Source organism: Lathamus discolor, chromosome 1 (assembly GCF_037157495.1).
Source record: "Lathamus discolor isolate bLatDis1 chromosome 1, bLatDis1.hap1, whole genome shotgun sequence".
NCBI classification, from domain to species: domain Eukaryota; kingdom Metazoa; phylum Chordata; class Aves; order Psittaciformes; family Psittacidae; genus Lathamus; species Lathamus discolor.
The window spans coordinates 106,733,585-106,759,912 of NC_088884.1; the positions used below are offsets into that span (position 1 = coordinate 106,733,585).

A 26,328-nucleotide genomic window follows, 5' to 3' on the forward strand; every position below is an offset into this window, starting at 1 on the left:
AGAACCTCAGCCTTGTTTCTGGGGGGTTTCTGGGCTGTAGGAGCCCAGATGTGTGTTTGCAGCAGTGAGGATGTTGCCTGCCTGATCAAGGTCTCATGTGCGATCATCAAATACATGGTTCTAGCAAATGATAAAAATACGTAAGGAGGCTTTTTTGTTTGTCTGTTGTTTGGTTTTTTTTTGGGGGGGGGGAGGGGAGGTGTGGGGGTGTGGGGTGCTTCTCTGCTCCCAGTAAGCATTGCTGGGTGAGACAGTCCCTCTCAGTTTCTTTGTGCTCTTCATCCTCCTACTCTGCTGCACCGAATATCAGCCTTTAACGTTTTTCACCTCGTTGAATTCACTGTGTATATTAGTACAGTGAACGAGTCATCTGGCATATTTAAGTGCAAACCTTAGAAGAAGATAGCTCTAAAATTTTCTTTTTGACTGGAAGCTGATAAGCTCATTACATATGCAAAAAAGGATGCATATATCAGGCAAAGACAATATGTAACTTGGTAGTGAAGACCAGTCTGAAATACAAAATATATGCTATGACGAATTTAAACACCTTACTAAATCACAGCTGTACCATTTTATTAGACGTTGTTTCATAAACTATGAAAGCTTTAGCTATCATATAAATCTGTCTCTTAATAGGCAGCAGTTACAGTTCTTTATAATTTATTTCTCAGACACTGCTCAGCAAAAATGCACCTTCCTGGCAGCTCCGTTTTTACACATTTTGTTTATCACTGCAAGCCCAAATTTCTTGCCATGCTCTCTCTGCTTGTACTATGTGAATAACAGAGATATAATCTAGAGGTTGTGAAGATAGGAGTTAGAAAGAAGTCCTTGTGTTGCTGGTACTGAGCAAAGGGCTTCTATAAGCAGCTTCTCACATTTCTCACCTGGGTCTACCCACGGCATAGGGTTTGCTTAGCACCAAGGGCAGCAGGACCTCTTACAGTGTTTAAAAATGAACATGAGAAATATGCATCAGCCATCACGTATTGCTGGTATCCTAGTTCAGGCCAGTTGCTACAATTTTTATTGCCCTAATGTGATGCTTACTTGAGTCACTTGTTCCAGATGTGGGAATAGGTGTGAAAATCTTTGATTAAGTTCTAGGAGATCCCACCTGGCAAATATTTAATAAATTACAATTTGAGGATGTTGAACATGACTTGTGATGCTGGTCAGGTATGCATACAGATTGCCTTTCAGGGTGTTCTTGCTTCAGCTGTCACAGTCTCCTCCAGATGTCTGGCATGGAGCAGCGTTTGGCATCTAGGAATTGTGATGGGTTTGCCCATTCATATTTTTTTAGGTCATTAGTGTCTCTCCAGCTATTCCAGTTAGTCAAGACAAGGGTATTTCCCAGTCCTAAGTCTACAAACATTGCTACATTTTTCTGTTTGTGGTTTTTACTGGTTAATCTTATACTGGATGAAAACACACTTCCTCTCAATATTCTGATAAATAGCTAGCATTGGTTTTGGTTTTATTTCTGCTTTTCTTTTTGTTTTCATACTGTTTAAACAGTTCTAGCCTTCCTTTGTCATATGGTTGATATCTTTTCAACCAATATTCTTACTCTGTTAGAATGTTTTGATCTTTCTTTCTCTGTTTATACTTCTCCATATCAATGAAGAAGCACCAGCAGGAACAGGGATAGACAGATTTCTCTGTAATGTTCAGCAGCTGATGCTTTTTGGCCAAATGACCTCTGTAACAGTTCATGGAAAAAGAAGGGGAATTTAAAACAATTTTTTGTTCTAATTACTAGAAGTCTGTCTTCTTTGTATCAGATCAAACCATTAGTAAAATCTCATGATTTTAAGAGTTGATGATTCCTCTCTTATATTGAAAACCAAGCCAACTGTGAATAAAACTGTGGTGTTCATTGAGACTTCCTTGTGCTAAGCTTCTTTAAAGGAACGTCTGAGAAAAGTGCACTTTTTCTTAATACTTTTGTTTGTTTTTAATTCAGAAGTGACTAATAATTTTTTTGACTCACAGAAAAAATATCAGCCCAAACCAATACACCTAGAAGATAGTCAAATTCTAACTGTTAGGTCCAAATGAGTACAGTTTTCTAGAAATTGGAAGTATCTATAATGTGGGCTTAGAAGGGGTACAGAATTGTCACCCTGGGGGTTGATGCATTTGTTATCAAGGGACCACTACACAAGAGCTCTGCCAGTTCCTGCAATAAGTTTTTCTCACAGCCATCTCATTCAGAGTATCTCTGTAACTTAAATATGTACTCATTTAAAAAAAAAAAAAAAAAAGCTAACCAGGAATGCTTTCCTGCATTTTTAATTTGTCTTTGCTTTTGACAGGCTACTGATGACATTGCAAAATGGAATGAATATTTGATTGCAGAGTTTATAGCAAATGCAGGTCTAATTGTTTAAGCCAATCATGTTTATATATCTGATGCCATCAAGTTTCTTTTGGAAAAATACAGCAAGATCCCAGTCTGGCAGAGCTCTTCACCACATCCTTAATTTTCCTCCACATTAATTTTTTGAATGCTGCTGAGACTCTTCAATTATTTGAAGCTGAGAAGGGGGCTGGCTTATTTTCCTTCTGCAGCAGTAATGCTAAGGTTTAAGCCCTGTATTAAGTATGGTTGTGGCAGCATGCACCAGTGAATCCTGATACTTTAAAGCATGTGTGCAGTTAGCACATGCTTAAACTGGGCAGTTGGATGCTTTGCAATACTCAGGAAATGTACCTGTCAACTGAATGCAAAAGGAGTGCTACCAGGAGCATCCATCTTGCCTGAGATTCACAAAGAAGCTGAGAAAACACTGTTTTTGCTATTTGGTCAGGTGTGTCAAATGCAAGCGGCAGCTTTGCAACAGAAGAACTCTTCTGTCATGGATATTTAAGCAAGTTATTAAAACACTTATTCTTGTCCTTTCTGTGAAAAATTGTGGTGAGTAGTTGAGAGACGATTTGCTTATGCTGGCTAACTGCAAACAAAACTTTGTCTTTTAAAAAAAATAGGGTGAAACTAAGCAAGAAAATTTAAAAAGTAAAGAAAAAATAAAAAGCTATTGAAAAGCAGTGACCTTCTCAAACACACAGACAAAATGTGTGTTAGTGGGAGCTGGTTATGTGCTACCTCTGGGAAGCTAACATCAACAATTAAAACACATATGTCTGTCCTGAAAGGAAAAAAACAGAATTGATTCGATTCTCGGTTACCCTTTTTATACCACAACACACAAGTTGAGGCATTTGTTATTATTTCCAGAATTTTTACTGAAAAGGGAGGATTATACAAATTGGCTGGATTTGAGCAGGTAGTGGCAAAGCACCTGTTTTAATTGTGTGCCTATGAGGAGACCTCTTTGGTGGGGTGATGCTTCACCCGCATGAGATGGGGTGATGCACATGAAGGCCAGGCTTGAGTGTCTAAACTTTCATTAAAACTCTTGCAGAGTGATGGAGGAGGAAAGCTCCTGAAGATTTTAATGGGATTGCAGGTGTGTGACAGATGTTGTTCGGAACACCATTAAAGGTGCAAGTGCTACACATCAGAAAAGTTTGCTGCATGCCTAAAGCAGTTCTTGCTCGCTTTTGGCTTGGGACATTTTCGAACACTCAGTGCTGGAGCTGCTAGGAGCCAGGGTCTTTCTCTTTGTAATCTGTTCCTTTTTCTGGTGCAAAGAAGAAAATATTTTTAATGTGAAATCCATGTTAAAACACACACAAGAAAAGCCCCTACAGCTGTTTGAAAGCTGTTTGGAAGTATGGCATATTAGAAATAGCCCCAGCTGAAATGGATTAGCAGGCAGAGTTCAAGTGAGGAGGTCAAATGTGTAAACTGAATGCAATTTATCTTGTGGCACTGCAGTTTATCACTTGGTTGCAGAAATAAAGAAATACCACACAGATGCACATATTCACACCTAATAATTTAAGAATAACTGGAAAAGGTCTTAAAAAACATTCAAAGTCTTCTGATGACATCATGCTATCTGGGGTAATAAACCAAAGATGGTTGAAGTCAGTTCCAAAATAGCTGTAGCCAGAGATGTCTTTATATGCCTGTCTTTATATGTATTTCACTTCTCAGGAAAAAGATACTGAACACTAGTATTGCATACTAACTGTATGGGGAGACACTGGTAAGATTTTTCCTCTCACGGATTTTTTCATGCTACATTTCATTTTTTCTTTCTTTTTTTTTTTTTTCCCCCAGAATTATTTACAGAAATTCTTTAGTGTCTAGATTAGCTGCATTTACAGATCTTTTAAACTTGTGGAATGCTTTGCCCCTTCAGAAAACAAGAGAAAATTTAGGCAGGGCATGACCATGCATTTTCCTTGGAGCCTCTTCTTTTGAGAAAGCTTTATTACATGAGTTAGAGGGAGCAGGAGGCTTTTTAACCCCTTTTTTTAACATTTTCATCTTTCTCTAGAGGGATTCTCACTGGATTTGGATAGCAGATCATTGGATAGTTGAATTCATGAGTGGGTCTGTATAAAGACCCCCTGCTTCTCTGGTGACTTCATATCCTGTCAGCACAGGATTTCCAAAGCCCATGCTTTGCCAGTGCCACCAGTGTTGATGATCCTTCAGTGCATCAGGACTGTGTGTGGTATTTTCCTTGACAGGTTGCAAAGTTCACAAAATGAGCTTGTAGAAGCTCTTTTAAAAGTCATGGAAGATGCTTATGAAAATCTGTTCATCCTGGGACTTGTAGATCAGATTGCGTTGCCTTGAGACAGTCCAGCCTGTTAATAACTTTTAGTCCTGCATTGTATATGAATATAATCTAAGGTTGTGCATGTGTGTTAATCATTCTCTAAAATAGGAAGGTATTCCTCTGCAGTTGTAAAGATGCTTACTAATAACACTGAAATAGAAAAAAATTATGGGCTTCCTTATGAAGGAGGAACTGTGACTGGTGAGCCACTTGGAATTAAAAGGTCAAGATAGTTATGCATTTCAGTCACATTGAATGCTAAGTTTAATGATAAGGACATTTTTTGAAAGACACCTTAGGTAGCATAAACTCCAGTGAAGGATGTTAGTGTCACATTAATAATAATTATTTGAAAGCGTGACAAACTCATCTTGAGCAGCCTCTATTAGACACAATCTCAGAATAAAATTTAAATTAGGAGGTAATTTCTAGATGCAATTAAAAACTTGTCAGAGTGGAGAAGCAGCCACTTTCTGTCTTACTTTGATTGCAAGCACTGTAATGAAGTGTCTCAGCCTGGCATTTTCCTGCTTGCAGCTTAAGCATGGGCAGTCCTGGTGCCGTTTCTGATGCAGTTGCATTTCTAATGTATTATGCTCTGACATTGTTTTTGGAAGAAAAACAGCACAAATTTGTTTTCTATGGTAATTTTCTTTTAATGACTTTTTTTTAAGCAAGTCCCTGAAGTATCAGTGGCCCTTATTTCAACCATAAGAGTTTCAAGATGTGATCCCTGCAGAAAACTATTGACACGGCGTGTTTGCAACTCTTCCTTATCCTCACATGCCAGTTGCTTAGGGGATAGTAACTGGAGCATGTAGCCTTCCTTTCAGTGTGCCCTCCCGAGCTGTATAATTTTGAACTCCTCCTTTGCTTTTACCTGCTTATCTTTTATATTATTAAGAAACTTGATACATGCAAGAAGTGCCTCAACAACAGCCTCGGGGCTTCCTTGGTTTTAGACCAAAACCATAGCACTTTGCTGTTTATGAATCCCCAGTCTCCACTTCCAGTGACCCCAGTCTGCTTCTGGCTCACACTACCCGTGTAATCAGAACATGGATGGACTTTTTAACTGTGACCATCTAGCACCAAAGCTGAATTTCTGTGTCCCCCTAGTCTGTTTCTCCTCCCTGCATTTCTAAGAGCTGTTTACTTTGTTTCACATTAACAAAATGTGGGGGATGGCATTAAGGGAAGACCATCGATGAGCCTAAGATAATTACTGTATGCTAGTTTCCATGTTTTTACTTGATGTTTCCCACAAGCAGGCCATTTAATAGAAGATTTGTAAGTATTTTGTTTTGATTTCTCACGAGGTTGGCCTTTTCAAAGGAACTGGTGAGGGCTAAGCAGAGAAAGCTCATATTAACACAGCATTATTGGACTTGATGCCCCTCAAACCTGTGGCACCAGTGGCTATGTTGAGATCATGTCTTAGCTCACATATAGTCTGTGACTCACAGTGACCATCCCTAGCTGGTCTCCATGAAGTTCAGTGAGATCCCTATAGGACTATTCCTTTGCCAATATGTTTACCTGGTTCAGGATGCCCTTGGGCTGCAAGCTGTGGTGGACCTTCATAAGCGCCTCCCCATCTGTGGTTGACGCTAGTTGCAGAACTGGGGTAGGCATCTTGCAACTCCTGTTTTTAGTTGCAAGTGTCAGGATAGGGATGTCTGGTGGCCTGCAGTTCAGCTTGAGGGTTGGACATATCCCATCACCGAACCCATCATGAAGCCTATGATTTAGGTTTTAAAATTAAAACTAACTATGGGTTGAATGTATGCACAGGAGAAAGTTTGTGTTAACCCTCTTTTATAAGGATATTTTGAAAAATGCTCATAATATTGACTTTTAGCATGGAAAAAAATAGAGCAAATATGTCCTAGGTTTGGATGGTGGTGTCTGGTGGGATTTTTGCTTTGTGTGTGTTGTTTTGGTAAAGACTGGAAGAGCTCTAGGGTTGTGTAGTGCTATGCACTTTATGGCACATTTAAATGTCTATAACATAAATAGCTTTACCATCAGAAGGTATAAATGTCAGCCTATTGACACATTATAAAGACACAAATGGAATGTAGCCTGGCAGACTGGTGCTAGTTTTGAGATTTAATAGTACATCTGTATCATTTACCCCAGTGGGAAATAACACAGGATGTTGCCTTGTAATTTTTTACTACTGTATAATAAAATGTAACCACAATAAATGGTGTCTAAGCAAGTAATGCAGCCGATTCTGGATTTTGTCCAGTGTGTCTTTACTACTTATCTTAGGTTAGCTTTGCCCCTACCCCCAGCTATAGGCAACATACTATTTTGACTGGATAAAAATTGAGTGCGGATCTTTTTAGTGTGTTGTGTGCATATATATATAAAGAAAGAGACCCTCCTGTGCCAAATGCATCCCACCTGTTAATTAGATTATGTTAGCAGTGTACTGGTTCATTCACCTTTAAATCACTCACATCCTAATTTGAACTGTCCTTGAAAGAGTCTTTTCTGCATTTCTGCACTTCAAGAATGTTTTTGCAGGTTGATTGCTTTCCCAAATGTCCTTACTGTGGTACAGTGTTATGTGCAAGTAGCCTTTTGATAGGAAATTCAAACAATGATATTTCATCAAAGTGTTATTGGACTCATGTGAACTGAGAGCAGGGATTTGGTGGGTTTATGTTGGTTGAATTTAACTCTTTGCATATTCCCTGCCCATTACTAAGGGACATCTTATACCGTTCAGCATGCTCAGGAGGTGCTGTGTGCTGCCCAGTGCTGGTCCTCCCTAGCTGCAGTGTCTGGGCTGTCGCATTGCTGCAGGCTCTGATTTTTTTTATTAAAGGCATGAGAAGTCTGAGAAAGGACTCAGCATCCATTTAGGCACTTCTGCAGGGGCCCTGTAATGCAGGAGGTCTCTCTGGGTGCTTTCTAACGTCTGGCCTGTGATGTTCCAAGTGAAAGAAAATAGGAAAACATTATTCTGTGTGTATGACAGTACTGCACATTTGTAAAAAGACAATTAACATAGAAATGAGGGAGGCTTTTGATTCATCAAGTAGATTCAACAGACTGTGTCATTTCCTTGATTTTAATTTTAATTAGGATTAATCAGTTTTATCTCCTAAGGTCTTTGTGAGAATTTACATGAAACAGAAGACTTTGGTCAGCGGTGTGCCAGTGTAATAGCCCCTACTTGAAGAAATCCTGCTGTGGCACATGTGACCAGCATTACATTTGGCAGGACTCCAGGCTCCCTTCTCCTTTCACATTAAATGCCTTGCTGTTGCGGGGAACCCTCCGAGTCTTCCAATACCAGGGTCTGGGCTTCACGTAGCTGTTTGGTTGCTTGCTTCTAAAACCACTTGGGACCAGTATATTGCTTGGAAAAAAAATCCCTGGGACGCCAGCTTGAAATAATGGCTGCTTTCTTCTCCAAAGAGAGGAACAAAATGACTTGCTTAACCTAAGCAAACTGGGAGCTAGAGCCAGTTGAAGCTGACCTTTTTCTCCTTAAACTCAATATATTTCACAGAGTGTATGGGATTGGTTGGAGTTTCAGAGGTTCTGTTTGATATGTTAGAAGTGGAAAATGAAGGAAGGGAGCCAGGTAGTTATATAGGAAGGAGAGAAGCATCCCAGTGGCCCCGTAGGGGAAGTGGCGAGGTTTAAGTGCGTGTTCTGCATGATGCAGAGCAGAAGCATGACTGCAACACGCCTTAGGTGAGTGTTGCTGGATTAGCGCTGGGCTATGTCCTCCCTTTCTTCCTTTTTTTTTTTTATTTCCTGTTTTTTGCATCTTTTTAAAAGTGTCTTTCTCATACTGAGAAAAAAATAAAAAATAAAAAAAATTGAAAGCTGTTACAAAACCAAATTAATCTGTCTGGTTTAGTTGCTAGACGTATTTATGAGTGGAAAAATTTCATCTTGGAATTTAGAGTAATTTGCAAACATGATGAGCATTTTATTATGTTTTTCTATACCTAGAATAGATGTCTTTCTTTCTATGAAAACTTCCATATAAAGTGTAGGTGGAAATTTAACTTGCCGTTTGTTTCCTTAGTGGAAAGAGTATGTTTGTTCCAGAAAAATGAAACGTAAATGTTTTCTTATTAATTGTAGAGATACCAAAATATCATCCATGTGGGCCCTACAACACTAAGTATCAAGGGTAGGCTTTAAGCTTTTTGTACACTCAACAGATCCGAAAGCCATTAGACCCATGAACAAAAAGAAAATGGAAACAGAAGGCAAAAAATGCTGAAGGGAAAATCCTGCTGAAAGCCCACAAAGCATTTTCAAGCGTACAGAAATGACCTGCTCCGTTCCTGTTACACAGAAGTGTTAAAATGGGAGCAGGCCACCCCTCTCCCCCAGATCATTCATCTGTTATGTCTGCAGTGTATTTAGATTGAATCCTTTCCCAGATGCTGCAGATCTGTCAGTTCACAGGGAAATTAATGGGACTTTATCATTTGCTTTGAGGAAAAGAGGCCTGGACTTTCTCCTGCTGTCTTTGGCAGGAAGGAGTGAGGAGCTTTGCTGTCTGCTTTGTTTGAATAATGCATCTTTTTAAGGGTTTTGGTTTGTTTTTTTTTTTTTTTTTTCTTTTTTGCCAGATAGCCTAATTTGTGTTACTGCAATATACCATGTTGGAAAATTACAGAGGTTAATGTACAGCTCTGTGATACACAACCCTAATGGTAGACTCTAATGTTTTTTAAATGGTAAACCAAAGGCATTCGTAATACGAGTTGCAGTGAATTGCCTGCAGTACTTGCCAGAGATTAGTTTAGCATTGCTTTTAATATTTTATGCACTGAAGTTGTTTGCAAAGACTAAAAGCTTCATTCACCTTGCACACTCGTGCTTTGTTCCTTTCCTGTACAAAGCACAACAGAAGCACTCTCTTGCTGATGAACTATATGGCAGGAATTTATTAAATTCCGATTGTACTGCCTTGGAAAGATTTTACTAGTAATCAGTGAAAACTATGTCAGATTTATGGTGTCATAACTGGGCCAGGTAGTTTGAAATCTAACCTTTTGTAATATCACTAGTTGCATATAAATATTTTTAAGTATCTAAACCACATATGAATGTCACAGGAGGTTTTGACTTTAAATGTTACTGTAGAGATTTGACCGTATATAATCCCATTAAAATGGAAGAGTACAAGGTAAAACGATCCATTTGCAATTATAATTATGCATATTGAGATTGACCATTCCTTAAAAAATTGGAACTGCAAGGTGGAGAAGGGCACTTGAGCAATCACTCTTTGTTGAAAGCATTGATGGAAGAATAAAAAAATTGATTTGTCAGTAATGTGCACGAAAAGGTATAGGAAGCATTTCCTTGGAAGGCGAAGGGAAAGTAACATTTTTGCTGTCATGGTTAGCTTTGCTTGGAGAGCCACCACTGAAACACATGATCAACCACAGAACAGCAAGTAACACTATGAACTACTTAATCTGCTTTTGACAATTGATAAATAAAGTGTTAGTTGATCAGCTTAGTAATGGAGAGCCAGCATGGCCTCATGAATTCTCCACAGAGGAGGTGGGTTTTGTTCTAGCTCCCTCAGTGGCCTCCTGTTTGACATTGAATAACTATTTTTTTGTCTCCGTGCCTTTCCTTTTGCTGTTCCTTGATTGCCTTGTCTTGGAGTTCTTCGTCAGAGAGATTTCTTTGCATTGTGTTCCGTGAACAATGAAGTCTGAGCCTAGCCAAAGCCTCTAGGGGCATCTCTAAATTATAATTGTTAGCTTTAATCACTTTTGTCAAAAGAGCCTGGTAGTGGAGGATGGCAATGTGCAGGATTTGGAGAGACCTGTAGCGTGCATGTTAATTAAGTCGCTGTAGGTGAAAGTTGCTGATTTGATTTCATAGGGCTGATGCAGAGATGCTAACACCCAGGAGTGACGCTGTGCTGCGCTATATGGGTTTTCATCTCCAAAAGCGCAATGCCAGGCACTCACTCCTATACTTGAACATAACCAGAAACTATATGCTTGAGGCAAACAAGGCTTTTTCACAAGCCTCCTGCTTAAACCTTTGTGGGTTCTTTTGGGGTCCCTCTGCCATTATTATTAATGGCTGAAGTTGGACTGCTTGGCTTTTTGAAGTGGAGACAGTTGCTTAAGGGTGAGTTGTCCTATCTTATTGGATCCTCCTCTCAGCCTTTGCTGTTGCTGAACAGAAAGTGTTTATTGTTGCTCTCCCTAATAACAGCTTCCTTTTTGGGATGGAGGTGCAACATGACACCAATTGGCAGATTAATTGCCCTTCTTCTGGCATCTGCTGATGCACAACAGTATGCCCTTGTCCTGTTTGGGTGGATGCATTACTCACCATAGAAGACAGTTCGGAAATATTTAGCCATATGAATGCCAGCAGTCATATTAATAAAGGCGATCTGTGTTGAACTATCTATGTTATCCATTTCAAGGTAAACACTGCAAATAGATAGAACTCCAGGTGAAGCAAGGGAGAGAAGGTGATTACCGTTCTCTGTTAGCATCTCACGTGAAATGACTTTCCAGATTGTCCAGGCACAGTATAACTGGGGCAGAACTGGATAAGAAGTGATAAATGCTTTCTGAAAAGAAGTACTGTAGGGTTTAGAGAGGAGCAGGTTAGTCAAGTGGTGAGGAAATCAATAGAAAAATCGAAAATAATCTTCCCTTGTATACCGGGTAGATGTTGTACTGCTATATTACCCAGGAGTCAGAAGTAAAGCAACGTCCCTTTCTTTAGTGTGCCTATTGTATCTTTTAGGGCTGACACCAAATGGCTATAGTTCGTGTAGTGCACCCATTGCCGGTAAGCACTGACTGTCTAGCAAGTATTCTGCAAAATCTTTGCTGTGCAAGAATCCCTGTATTGTTCCCTTCTTATTTTAATAAGAACAAGAATTCCCCAAACTATATTTGAAATCTGCATAGAAATAGCATATGGCAGAGGCCAACTCAAGGTTATACATTTGGCATTTGGGGAGCAAAGGCAAGAAAAAGGAAAGATTTACCAGTCAGTACACTCACATTATGATAAAATAAAGGTGAGCTGGGAGGAGAGCATATGTTGAATCCTAAAATGGCACAGAAGAGCCATAAACCACTATATGTTGTGCTATCTCTAGCCCTTTATACTCCAAGCAGAAGTGAAATCTGGGGTATCATAAATGAAACAAAGATCTTGATTTAATTTCATTTAAAAAGCCATTGCAAGGTAATGGGGTAGCAAACATTAACTTCTTCAGACTAGGCAAACCACCATTTCTGTGCTTTATATTGCTACCATCAGATCACAGTTATTCTCCAAAAGCTTATTGGAAGAAGGTAGATTAGTCTAAACTAATGGCATTTTTCCTAGAAATAAAGTATATGGATACCCTCATGAGGTGTTGCCTGGTCTTTTCTGCACTTGTAAAAATGTTTTTTCCTACTGAAACTGTATATATTTGATCAAAATCCAAGGCTGAAAACAGCTAACATCTGGAGACTTTTTCATTTGCACAGTGAGAAATAATAGCTGGTACAGAGGCAATTCTGCTGACAGGCAACCTGGAATAGGTCTCTTTTTCTTCCAGAACATCCATACTTGCCTATTACAGAGAAATCACTCAAAAAACACCATGTGTGCTGGGCTCTCAAGCCTTGTTTTAAGTTTTAATTTACTCGTCTGACTTCCAAGGTTACTGAATGCAAGTGATTGCTCCTTTAGTACATAAATAAGATGAATTATGTGTTGGGGACCAATGCCTCACCCTCCTTTTCATACTCTAAAGGGAGTATGTGCCAAGCAGTGCATAGAGGCTGGGGTGAAACTTTATTTTTTTGCCCTCAAAGATTAAAGTAGGACCATTATAGATCAGCTGAGCTGTGAAACCAGAGCCCTAGGACCACTTTTTGGGTCTGCAAAGTTTTTAAGATATAGGATGGTCCAGGGATGCTATGGAACCACATCAGTCTAGGGAAACTGTGCTGCAGCCCCAGCTGGGAGAGGCCTAGGGAGAAGCCCACTGCTTCAAGTGAAGCAATTGTCCCCAGTTTAACACTGAATCCTATTTTAATCAGGCTTTATAATTTTTAATACAGTTCTTCCAAATGAAATGACCTGTGTTCTCCCCTATAGGCTGCAGAAAATAATCTGGGTTTATAATTAATCTTCAGAGCAAAATTCAGGCAGGAGGACTCGTTGCTATTTGCCTTGAATTTTATTTTATTTTAAATTCTGTTTTCGAAATGTTTAATTGGGGTGGCCCATGGCTCCAAAGTCCTGTGCCACCCAGCTTCACTCAGACAAAACTGATTCCACCAAAGTTCTATCTATCTGTAGAAAACCCAACTGTGAGTAGCAATTTTTTATGTGTAATTAATCCTAAGAAAACCAACAATTCCAGGAGGTAGACCAATATCTATGCATTTCATGTTTTCCCCAATTGCATTTAGCATCTAACACTATAGTTAGAAGAAAATACTGAAGATGTAAGGGGACAGAGGAAATTTAAGGTGTAACTGCCGAGGAATAGGAATTAACAACCTTGCAATCCTAATTTATTTTACATTCTTTTCAAAGTAGGTGTTTCTTTGTTATTGTAGTGCAGCAACCTCTAAAATCTCTGGTAAATCCTCTAGTATAACAGTAGTTTTTTCAGATCACATTAGAGTCTCTTATGATGAAGAAGATACTCATGTACCTTCACATTTGTTTGATAACTACTTGTATCTCTAAGGTGAGGTTTTTTTATAGTTGGCAGTGATAGCTTCCACTGATTTTTCATCCAGCCATTGTTAGCTATGTGCTAGTTCTGTCTTCCCATACAGAGATGTGCTTTATAGAGATTAAAAATTGTTACAGGCTTTTAAAACTCGGATCTGTTGAGCAAAACCAGTTTTTCATTGCTGTATCCTCAAGTGCATGTATAGCAGAAAGTTCATGAGTGTCTCGTAAGTCCTCAGGGGCAAGTATAAATGTTTTTTAATTTTTTTCTTTTTCTCTTTGTTTTCAGAAATGCTGAATTCAGTACTCTGCAAAAAATAGCGTGTGGAATTTTAGCACCTGAAGAACAAGAAAAGGTAATTACTGGACCATGTAGTTTGGCCTTATTTGTTAGCTATGCTAAAATATTAAACTGCTAAACCTGATGACACTGTGTGAGCCTACAGCACCATCTCTGCGTATGGGTGTGTATTTTCAGTTACTCAGGCATGGTTGCTTTTGAGAATATTCCTCATGGAAAGGGAGCAGGGGAACAAAAGCAGCAGAACATAAAAATGCTGGAGCAAAATGTTAGGGAATAACACACTGTGAGTTTTTGAAGTGCATGTAGAAGTGAAAAAGGTAGAAGAGGGGAAAAATGAAAATCAAGGTTTATATGTACCAATGGAAAAAGCTGTGGACTTCCCTACATTTGCAAAATGGCTTAGCACTGCCTTGCAGCAGGTGGGCAAGTACTGAAGGAAGTTCAGTGTTTATCAGTGCTACAGCAGCCTCCTCATGTTTCAGTTCCATAGTAGCTTGTTGGTTAGTGCACCCTGCCTCAGAGGTCATGAGCTCCTCTGCTGCCTGCTCGCCTGCTCCTTGCAATCAAGTTTCTTGATCCTCTTGGGTCATGACATTTTGCTTGGGCAATGCAGCTCAACAGGGCTGTGGCTCAGTTGCTGCTGTTAAACAAAATGCTGTTCATCAAACTTTCATGAGCCACTTTGCCAGGGGCTGCATCTTGAACGACTAGGCTCCAAAAAGCAGCAAGGAAAGAAAGCAGCGCTGCTCTGTACTGCTCCCATCTCCTGTATTTTCTTCCACCTTTTTTCCAAGGCTGAGAGGAGAGCACCCTTGTGGGACCTTCTGTGGTTTTGCACTTTGCTTCTTTCTGGAAACAAATGGTGCAGAATTTAGGCAAGGACAGCATGGTCATGTTGAAGACTGGCAGTCCTGCTTCAGCTGGTATATCCTTCCAGCTATATGGTGATCCAGAACAGGGATCAGGACCCCACACCCTTAAAGGCTGTGTGTGGCTTCATTATTACTGTGGATAACCTAGAGGAATCTACGTGAGCTGAGCCTTTCAGTTGTTTTTTGTAATATTTAATATAGTAACTTCAAAGTGAGAAAAGATGTATATGGATGTCGCATTATGGACTATGAAAGGAAATACATAATGTGAATTACTGTACATTTGAGTATAGCAAAGTAAGCATAGTGAGATTTAAAACACAGATGTAAAAGATACAGGTAGGGGATGTTGCAGGGGTCAGGAAAGCTTTTGTGTGAACATGTAACATGTTCTTACAAGAAAGTACATTTCATTGAATGGGATTGAAAAATGCATGTGAGTGACATCTTCTGTTCTCTACATCCGCGGTGCTGTACTGACAATGATTAGCACTTGCATTTTGGAGGCAGCGTGGACACCAAGATGACAAATGCAAACAAATCATCGGGTAGACTAATGCTGCCTTCTTCATGTATCAGCATTAAAATTTGCTGGAAGCCCATCTTCCCACCCCACAAATGAAAGTTCCACCTCAGTTCTCAGGAAGGATGTGGAGATACACAGAGAGGGCTTAAATTTGCAACTTGCTTTGATTCTTCTGTAGTTTTATTTCTTGTGGTGGACTGTGGATGTATCAATTTAATGCAAAATTATGATAGAATACGAAAAATAGCAGATAGAGGGAGAAGTTCTAGGAGCAAATAAATACTTGATCAGAATCCCTTTTTAAGAGGACCACACTCACTTGTAGTTTGGGCTCACAGTGTTTTGAATTACCTTCCCTTTGTCCTAAGAAATGGGATTCATTTCGTTGAATTTATGGTGTCATTTAATACTCTGTAAAGCCTTATGTCGCCATCACCATCTCATCTTTGCCCTGGGACTCTCATGTTTGGGCACTTAGCATGTATGGGAGATGTAGAATAACTTTACTGGGGAGTCAAATATTGCTTTGAGTATAAGTTGGGTTGGTTATGTCAAGAAGATTGAAATATCCGATTGACTAAAAATCATGAATTTCCCAAAGTGAATAATGGAAGTTGGTTTATACTTTTCTCCCCCTCAGCCTCCTGGAGATTACAGTATGATGCAATGTGCTGGCAAAGAGACACTGTGCCGCAATGTTGAGTTTCATTGGTATTTCACTGCTCTGTATAAGAAGGTGAAATAGTAGTCTCAATTACCTGTGCAATTTAAAATTATCTCAATGAATCCAACTGTGTTTATTTATGCTTTTGGTACGCTTCTAAGGAGATTAAAAAAAAAAAATAAAAAATCAGTATTTCTTTTTTAAGTAAGAAAGTAAAAGTACCGCAGGATTTATCATGGCTAAGTACTTTCCAAGGACTTGAAACGAAACTACCCACACTTTAATGCAATGTGGTTCAAACAGGGGAATTATTCCCACTGGGTTTCTTAAAAGCTACAGACATTGCTCTAAAGTTTAAGCATACACAGTATTGTAAGAATTTAAGGGTATGTATGTAGCAAAAAATGGCCAGTCATTGTTATTTTTGATTAATATGTCATATTTATCAGCTTTTCCTGTTCTCTAAGGTGAAGTGATTGCGTGCAGCTTTTTTTCAGCTTGTGAAAGAGATCCCAAAGAGCAATTTAGCTCTGTTGACTGTAATTCCTCTAGACTTCAGCACCATCCTTTCATTTGGTACTGCATGGTACTAGGTTGCAATGGCTGGGCTGGGAATGTATCAGATGTATTTCATTGTACTGAAGAAGCGCTAGCTGGTCTGCATGCGTGCTATCCCCTTGGAAAGGCTTTGCCCCACCTTATGGGAGAAGTGACCTTGATGGAAGTATTCACCCCCATGAAATAGGGGTTTTCTGCAGGTGGAGTGGATTTCATGCTGTGCGGCTGTTAGCATCAGTAAACGGGGTCCAAGCTTCAGAAATTGAGACTGCGCTTTTATTACCTGCATGGCCAGGCCAAAGTGAGATATCCCGAGGCTCAAGGGCATGAGAAGCACTCTCTTCTTTTGTTCTTGGTGTCTTTTTTTTTTTTTTTTTTTGTTAAACTGGCTGGCCATGACATTAAGATTTCTAATTAATTTAGAAACCACAGGCAGTTGAAGAGAGTGAGCAATGTAATAACAGGGCCATGGGGCAGAGTAAAAGCACATCAATTATTCAGGCAGTCGCTGCTGCTTATTCCCTTCCCGGAGCTGGGCTGGCTGTCAGTGTGTGTCAGTGATGCCGCTAATGCCCTTCAGAATTTACATGCATAAACAGTGGCCTTTAAAATCTGCATAAGGATAACTTCAGCATTTCCAATGATAGCTGCAAGCAGCATGCTCTGTCTAGCAAGTGCTGGGGCTCCAACTGGTATTTCGGGTGCATTGTTCAAAACCAGGATCTTGGCAGGTGTGTCCACTGGAAGCCTCTGCCACAAAGATTTTCTCCTCAGAGAAGTTGAGGGTCTGTCTGAGCCATGGAAAAAAAGAAGCAATCCTGCTTTAAAATGCAGATAGTGCCTGAGAGTGTTCTCTCTTGGTGAGTGAAGACCAGCATCTCTTAAAATGCATCATCCCCTCCTACTATTTCTGTGATGACCTGAAGCAAGGATGCCACGGATACCACTGGGGCTGGACCCTCTGCAGTTGCTCTGCAGGGGTGAGGGGCAGGAAGCTTCTTCCTCCTCCTTGTTGCTGTGGCTTTTTCATATCCTGTGCTTTGGCTTAGCAGTGGGAAAGTTTGAAAATGAGGAAGCTTTTCTGACTGTGAAAAATTAAGATTCATGGGACTGCAGTGATCATCTTACACGGTGCCTTGCAAAAACTTATGTTACAGATGCCACAGCAAGCAACACTGATTTCTGCATTGAATCAGCAAGGGGTCTGAAAACTGGGAAACCTGTTGGATTTTTCTGCCATGGATGACAAGCGGAGCATGAAGCCTTATTTTTGTGGCTGGCTGGTGTGGTTATCCCTGCTGCTGGAGGCAGCCACATTGCTTTTTAAAAAATGAACTAATTTGTGAAGGTGGCAAAATAAAATGAGCCTCACTAATTATGTGTTGTGCTGGCAAAATGACCAGCTTTAGTTCGGAAAACGCTGCTTGTAATTAACGGTGAAAGGCTTTCTTCTCTGATCTGTGTAGCCGTTTATGAATCGCTTCTCCCCATGGAAACTTTTAAATCTGTCTCACTGGAGAGGAGGAACAGGTAAAATGGATTTGCTTTAATAGCTGTGGTTGTAACTTAAACACTTGAAGTGATATTAAGCATCTTTCTCCATTAGCATTTCATGTTGATCCTGATGATATACCAGCCAAGGCTAAGACAGGATCAGGGTTCATTAAGTGGAAGAAACTAAACTCCGTAGACAAATGCTTTGGCTAAATGGGGCCTTCACTGCACTGAGAACAAGAATGCAATTAGCTGAAATGTTTGTTTACAAAATCTAATTCCTGGGGAGTATCTTCTCAGATTGGCGCTTACATCTCTTGGGCTGTTTTTGTTGCCAAGGCTTGCAGCTTGACGGATTTTGCAAAGCTCAGTTATAGCATGTATATATTGAATGGGTTGAACTTTGCATGGTAAAGCTGAACTCAACGGAAGACTAGGGGCTAAGCTACAGATGTGCCAGAGTTTATTTGTGCATTTCCCCATGTATTTTACAGTTTACAGTTGAATAATAATAATTAGATGTTCCAGATATTAAACAGGGTAGGTTGAAGAGAAGCTGGAAATTGTGTAGATCTGTGTGTTGTCATTGCTATTCTCCTGTACTCCACCTGCAGCCTAAAGCAGGGAAGTCACAAATGGGCCCTAGCTGGTGAGGATGCATCTCTCTGCAGGAAGAGCCTTGTTCTTCTGGTTGGTTGAGTAACGTGGACACACTCAGAAGGTGACTTTGCCCATCCGTGATGCGACTCGTGCTCTGAAAATGCTGCTTCTTCTTGGGTTGCAGAAGAAGCCAACAGGAAACATAAAGGCTGCAATCCAAATATTAGGGTCAGAGTTTTTTTCAAGGTGGCTATTTTATTTTTGTGTGTGTGTGTGTGTATTTTTTATTGTTGTGTTGTGTTTGTTTAAAGTAAGACCAGTAACATGGTTGAGGCCTTATATTTATGTGAAACAGGAGACAGGGAAAAACTGTTGTAGGGAAATTAAACATGGCTTCTTGGAGCAGGATGAGGAAACCATTCTTGACAGGAAAAAAAATGGCTCATACCACTTTTAATATTGGCTGTGCAGGAATGGTGGGGGCTTAGGTGCTTCATTGTGTGCCTTCATGAGAGTGATGAAGTGCCAATGGAGTGATTTGATTTTGTTGATGTGTAGGCTTTGTGGAGTGTGAAGGATCAGGCCTTTTGAGTGTGTGTTGATGCCAACAAAACAGCATGTATTAATTTTAAAGCATGTAATAAAACATTGCTTTGCATACTAGGATATGGTGGCGGCACTATTTATTAGCTTATTTTCTTCTTACTCTGTGCAGGGTTCTGCTTTCTTTGCAGTTAGTTCTTGTGGCTTCCTTGCAAATGAATAGAGTGACACTGGGCAAGTAAGCATTTCCTGGACACATTTGCCTTGTGTGTCTGGTGGCAAACATTAGACAGTTACCAGAATAATAAAATTTCCTCCCCGTTTGCTGAACGCAGGATATTAATGGAATTGTCAGTATAATCTGTTCGGCAATGGCGTATAGTCATGTTAAATGATGGGGAACAGACTAATGAAGACCATCCTACTGATTGATAAGTGTTGCAATGTACCAACCCCGCAGTAACTGAAATAAAACAAAGCTGTTTTTGCCTAATCCACACAGCGGTAGGCGATGTGCAGGTATATCCACATACATCCTACCGAGTAAGGCTGCAATGCAAAGGGTGAGCTCCAGACCTCTAGTATGTAGGGATGGGATGGGACTGCTGCACAGCTCGATAATGAGCTCGTTGCAGTATTGTGGGTCTTGCTGCCTCCTTCCTTGCAAGTGACATTCCCCAGCAGCACTTCTCCTTCAGCAGTGAAATGGGAGTTGCAGGAGTTGATGCAAGGGCTTGCTTCTTGAGAGGAGGTACTCAGGTCCCTTGGAATACAGTACTAATGTAGCATTTAAGCCAGCACTTTTTCAGTGTCAACACTGGGAATGAAAATGATTTCCTTCATTTGAGTTGTGCCCAATATTACATGCTTATATATGCTTGAGAGTCTGTTCTCAAGACAGTACATGTCCTTATTTCCTGTAAAAGCTAATTGCACTGCTAGGAGATCCTCCTAACTTAACAGGATACATGTATTTATGTCTTGAGGATTTTTTGCTGAGGTGAAAGAAATCTGAAATGGTGCCAATTTCTATTAGAAATGTATTGTTCTTCCCTGTCCCTTTCTCTTTCTCTGTGTCAAATTTGTTCTGGAAATTGAAAATATTTCATAAGATTGAGGCACACCAATGTAACTGAAGGCAAGCAGCATTTAACTGAGCTCTAGGGGAATTCCTTGTGCAGGTGGCTTGAGGCTGGTTTTTTTTTTTTTTGGTTTGTTTTTTTTTTTTGTTTTTTTTTTTCCAGGGGGATAGTCAGTAGGAAGCAGCATTGCTGACAGGGTTGTATATATTAAAAGTATAGAAGATGGAAAGCACTGTGGCTGAGGTATGTCCCTTTGACTCTGCTCAGTCGTGACTTTAGCAACCACCCCAGATGCTACCAAGATGTTTGGGCAGATCAAGGGATTTGTTGCCTGGGTTTACCTTGGGATGGAGGAGAGGACCAGTGGTCAGGGTGACTGTATCTACCCCTTCCCCGAGCAGCCCCCTTCTCTTGGCATCCCATGATGCAGTTCCACAGACAATTGCACCACTATTAGAAGCCGGGCCTTGAGGTTTAGTAACAGCATGATTTGAATTAAGTCTCATTTAGTTGAAAGTTTTAAGGACTCCTTTTGCTCCCTTCCATGCAAAATAAATTGGAGAGTTTAAATGCACTGTGTCTGGCTTGGAGGCATTTCCCTGTGGTTTATTGCTTTGTTTTTATTGATGGGCTGTGTTTGTTCTCACACAAACTGATTAATTTGAACTCGATGATTTGTTTCACAGGACTTGTTTGCTTAGGGATGAAGGCCGAATTAAGGGGTTTTTATGGGGTGGAAACTTCAGTTTCATAGACTTCATCAGATCTCGTTTCTACTCCCTGCAAAGTTTGTAGAGACTCTGATAAAGTGGCCCTTGGCCAAGCTGGGAAGACGAAACCTGCCAAGTAGCTGTAGGGAGAACAGGAGGATACGTTAAATTACAGACAGCTTTTCAAAGTTTCAGAATGTCCTATGGAAGCAAAATCATGGACCCTTTAAAAAATGCAAGATGATCTGATTCTGCTTTTTAATTTCCAAAAATAAGAACAAAATTGGAACAATCAATCCAATTATATTAAAATATGAAGATATGCTAAGTACAGCATTAGATATGTATTTTTTCACTATAAATACACCCCCGAGGAATCATTCTATTTTTAAGATGAACTTGGTATTATGATAATGTAAAAGAAGTCTATAATTTGGAATTCCAATTGGAGGTGAAGAAATTTAACATGTCAGCTTCTCTATTCATTACTCCAGCAGTCAAGACTAACAGGCTGTTCCTTCACCTTCGCTGTCAATCATTTAGATAGGCTAATTATGGATTCAGTTAAAAATATATATATATCAAAAGAGAAAATGCAGCAAAAGCAGGTTCAACATACTAATTAAAAAGAAACAACCCGAACAAAAAACAGGTCTGTAAAGATACATTTAGTCCTATGTTGTATGAGCTTCATGGCCAAAACATTCCAACTATTACTCTGGTCTTTCTGGAGGTGCCATATGGAAGAAGTTGAGAAGTAGTTTTCCAGTATTTGTGTGTTGGAAAAGAACTGGTGACAGCTGCCAGGCACTTCTTGGACTGTTGAGAAACACTCTCTGACTAGCATTTAAAGAAAGAAAGAAAAAAAAAAAAGAGATGAGGTAAAACATGAAGTCCTATACTAGTATTTGGGTCTTGGTTGTCCAGAGGTGGTCACAGATGCTGGGGGAGGGGAGGAAGCACATTTTCGCTGGCTTGAGATTTCTATGAATTTTATGCATTAGTTTTTGGAGTTTTAAGCTTTAGGGTCCCCAGTGCAGCTCTTCTTTAGCACTGAATTTAGAGGGGACTGTTTAGTTTTAAGATACAGGATGTAATTGCATTGACCTCTGTTCTGCTAGTACTAAATATTCAATATGCTTCAAAATAATTCCACAGAACTATAACTGGAAAATCAGATTCCTGATTGAGATGCATAAGTATAGTCACAGGTCTAGTAATCTTGTTTTAAAGCAGCAGCATTCCTTTGAGGTAAGTTTATTATGACAAAATATACATGGCCAAACTTAAATATAGTTAACCTAATATGATCAGACTGATTTGGAGCAGAGGTAGGTCAACACTAAGTGCTTTTGAAAATCTCATCCCAGTTCTCTAGAGATTAAAGGCTATGAGTGCAAAGCATCAGCCTAAGTCATGACAAAGAGGCGGAAGAGATGTTTCTCAGTGGAGAGAGGCTTCTGTTGGAAAGCAGGAACACAAAACAGACTGGAAGGGTAAGAATTATCTGCAGCCAGATGGGGAAATACCCAGCTGTGCCCAAGGCACGAGGCTTGCAAGTTAACCCGCATGGTTGCATTCATGACTCTCCTCTACTGGCAGTGTGTGTATTTGAGCAGTCTCCCTGTGTTTGGGTAGGTAGGAGCATCTTCTTGTGTTTTGAGCAGTACTGCTGCACTGAGGGAGTGCAGATGAAAACCTTAAGGTTGCTGGCCCAAATTTCTCGTTGGTTTTACTGATGAGTTTCTTTTAAAAAAATGCTTGTTGCAAAGGCAGCATCCTTGGGATTTGTAACATTCACTGGAGTCTCACAGCATGAGAACATATTTTTGGTGTAACATTTTCATTTCAGTACCTAAAAGTCAAGTACTATTTTAGGCATTCGAGTGAGTAGTTCTGCTGTTGTACTGGGAAGAGGCTAGAGGGCTTTCCTCTTGTATATCTGTGAATAGCTCATGCAACTGATTTAGTTAAGGAGTTGAAAACATAAGGTCTAGCAAAGCAGTGGAAAGAGTACTGACACCCTTTGCATGCATGGCTTCCTACTGAAATAACTGGAGTTGTGTTTTTTTGAAGTGAATCTGAGTTTGACTCCTAGATCATGTAGATGTGATGAGAGATTTGGCTGGATCCAAGCCATGCAGCATTGGTCCCTTTGCAATCAGTGAGGTGACTCATTCTAATACCTCACCGTCAGATGATCTTGCTCATTGCTAGTGCTTCATCCTGCACACATCCAGCCAATGGAGGTGCTTCTCCTATCAGCCATGGTGTCCCAGCATGAGATGCATGCAGTCTTCTGTTGCCTCCTCTCAGCACCAGCTGTGTTATTACAAGCCCCCAGAGGAAGGCATTCTTGACAGTCTTTATAATATTGAAAGAGTCACTTTGTGTCCCCTTCTAACTGTTGGAGTTTATTCAGGTAACAGACTGATTTTATGATGAAACGTTATCTTGGACCACATGTGTGCAATTTTAATAGCAATTCCTGCTATAAAATAAAAAAATCTAGTATAAGCAGTAAGTTTAGCCCTTAAACTGCAGCAGCACAGTGCCTTTTGGAAAGGTACACAACCGCTTTACGTATAACGTGTATGAGTTAAACCTCCTGGGTTGCTTTCCATGATCAATGGTTTTATACAGGAACACACACATCTCAGTAAGTGGATCTAAACCTATTGAGGCTTATCCTTTGAGACTGACTTTTGCACATCCATATTGTACAGAGGCTGTAAAAGATTGGAAAGACATGTCATTGGCATCTGTATATCCCTGGGCTGGGCCTGACAGCTATATATAAGAAAAATGCCCTTCAAATGCTTAAGGTAGAGGATAGGAAAAAATCAGCACATTGAGTAAACAGATGGGGTGGGCCAGCATTAAGGGCAGGATGGTTATGGTAAGTGCAGTGTGCAGAAGTCACAGTACATCAGCTGGCTAATCAGTGCCGAATGATTTGTAGGCTTCTCAGCAGAGGTGAGTTTTAAGGAGGTTTGGAGGAGAATGGTGTCATGGCTCTACAGATTTGTACTCTTCACCTGCAGAAATAGGGACTCTGGGAAGAGTGTAAAGGCTATTACTTCAGTCTGTTTTTCTGCATTCTTTTATATGTTCTTTTTCTAATGTATTTTTTCTTCTTTTTTGTATTTCTTTTTTCTTCACATTCTCTACAGAGTCTCTCCAATGAGACAGGTTGATCGTGGGCCCAGATGCCAGATGCTGCAAATGTCATTTTTTTAAACCAGCTAGGAATCTGGCCTGATATTTAGCAATCACTTAGTACTTTCATCTTCAAAGTACTGTGCAAACATTAATTAATTCTGTTGGGGAGCACACAAGAAAGTGCTGCTGGAATAGTTATGCAGACTGCAAAGCAGGGAGAGATGGCAAGGACAATGTTGCTGGGCTTGGGAGGTTTATACTTACATATATAATTTGGCAAAGGGGCCCACAACAAGTGGTTTCATAGGAGAAAAATCTTCTTTAGGAGCCTATTTTTTCCACTGATCAGGTACTTGGTGTTTCCAAGGGGAGAGGATACCTCTCTGCAGCTGCTGCCTGTTTATGGAGATGGGTGACCTGGCATTCCTGTGCCCACAGCCACCCTTTCAGATGAGTTCAGGCTGGCAGAGACAGTAACCTCAACAGCCAGGCAAATGCTCTGCACATGCTCAGTGCTGAGGCAGAGAGAGGCTGTGCAGAAGTCAGGGCTGCAGTAGCATGCTTTTCATGTGAAAAATGTATAAACTGCTTGTGGCACATGCACATTTGGAGATGCACAGTGCTCTGTTCTGCAAATATGCAAAACCATTTTGCCCGTGTGGATGTTGGCTTTGACAGGAGTGAAAAAGCACAGTAGAGCTGCAAAAAGGACTATGAAAGATGAAAGCGTTTCATCTGCTCTTAAGGACACCCTCAGGAGCCTTCAGTGTGGGCAACAATAACCTGTGCCAGAGTGAATGAGGAGTGCTTGCACATCCCCTGCCACTGGCTCTGCGCAGTCAGGAGAAGAGTGGCAGCTAAGGAGCAACAGGAGCACATTTCATGTTGGCACGGTTGGCAACATCTTCCGGCTGCACCCCTAACTCTGCTTGGCATAAGGTGAGCAATGCTTTGAGACATGCGTAGAGCGCCTCTTTTGGGCTAATACACCACTTCACAATATTCTAACACTGGATCCACTCAGCCAGTCCTTATTAAAAGGGACCTTTAAATGATCACATTGACAGATGCTGAATTATTTAGCAGTGAACCACACAAGAACTTATATGACTTGAGTGATGTTGTATTGACTAATTCCAGGTCAAAATAGGCATCTAGGGATGAGGAGGTATGTGATTAGCTGGTGTTATGAGGGTAAGTTGGAGTGAGTAGCACTGATGGCCCGAAAAGGGAAGGCAGTGCTATACCAGAAAATAACATGTCTGTAAAGACCTTTTGCTTGTTGGATGTCTGTCAGGGATTGGACACAAATCTGTGCTTTGTCCTGAAAGGCAGTTGGAGGCGAGACATGTCTTCCTATTGAATAGAAACAGGTCTCTGAACAAAAGACAGATTCAGGTTGACAGGATGGGAGCTGGGTTTTGGCTTGACTTTGCTGACCTTGCTTGGATGAGAAGGCAAGGGAGAGCTTTAAACTGCTCGCACAACTCAATAGCACTTAACGCAATGATAATTTTTAGAAACTGTGCAGATACATTTAGAAAAACTAAATTTCTTTTCACTTTGGCAAAATAGAAGGCTAAAATGTCCCTGACTGTGGGTTTGTGTTCATTGAGATCCATAGGTCTCTACTGATAGTTTTCCGAATTTATTTTTCAAGTTGATGAGTTAAGGAGCCAGGGAAAGAGCGATCGCGACCAAGGCAGTTACTTTTCTACGGACTATGGTCTATGAACTTAAGACAGTAAAATTTTATCTAGAGTTGCAGAGTTTTAATTTCCCACTCTTCTTAAGACTTCAGTAGATTAATGTGCTCAGAAATATTTCTTTTTAATCTCAAGATATTACCATGCCTAGGTTTGCATGAAAGGCAAGGCTGGATCTCTTGAGGCTCACAAGCTGTAATTGGAGATGTTTATATGAAATTTTAGTGTTCCATCATATCATACCATTTCAGGAGTGAAAAAAAATAAACTTAATGAACCTAGATCAGACAGATTTGTGATGAACTCCCAACGAAGAGAAGATTTGCAAGTAGCTGTGATTTTGCTGTATGATTTTAATTTTATGGGCCCCCGTTGTTCAGTGTTTTCTTCAGTGTAACTAAGAGTTGCATTAAATACTAAACAAATGGTGTGATGATTCATAAAGAGGGTCATGAGCTCCATATGTGAGTTAGAAATCTAATCTCCAGCTGGTTCCACTATAATCCATGTCATATGTCCAGAATCAGAGAACTCCAGTGTCTTTGAATAATTAGGTAGTGATCAAAACAGGAAAAAAAGCCCCAAAGATTCCATTTAAACTATTTTCTCTTGGAGAGGGCTGTTTCTTCAAAGTAAAATTGCTTGTTAAACCTTGTCAATTTTAATGGCATTTTCTTTTGAGT

General features: G+C 40.2%; 1 protein-coding gene across 7 annotated transcripts in view; it reads left to right on the forward strand.

Moving 5' to 3' along the window:
* The window catches only part of ADGRL3 (adhesion G protein-coupled receptor L3), a 518,947-nt gene that overhangs the window by 76,600 nt on the left and 416,019 nt on the right, over nucleotides 1-26,328 (forward strand). For all 7 annotated transcript variants that reach the window (XM_065689629.1, XM_065689683.1, XM_065689621.1 and 4 more), the window contains one exon: nucleotides 13,714-13,780. The gene's annotated coding sequence lies outside the window, so the exon portion shown is untranslated. The remainder of the gene's footprint in view (nucleotides 1-13,713; nucleotides 13,781-26,328) is intronic.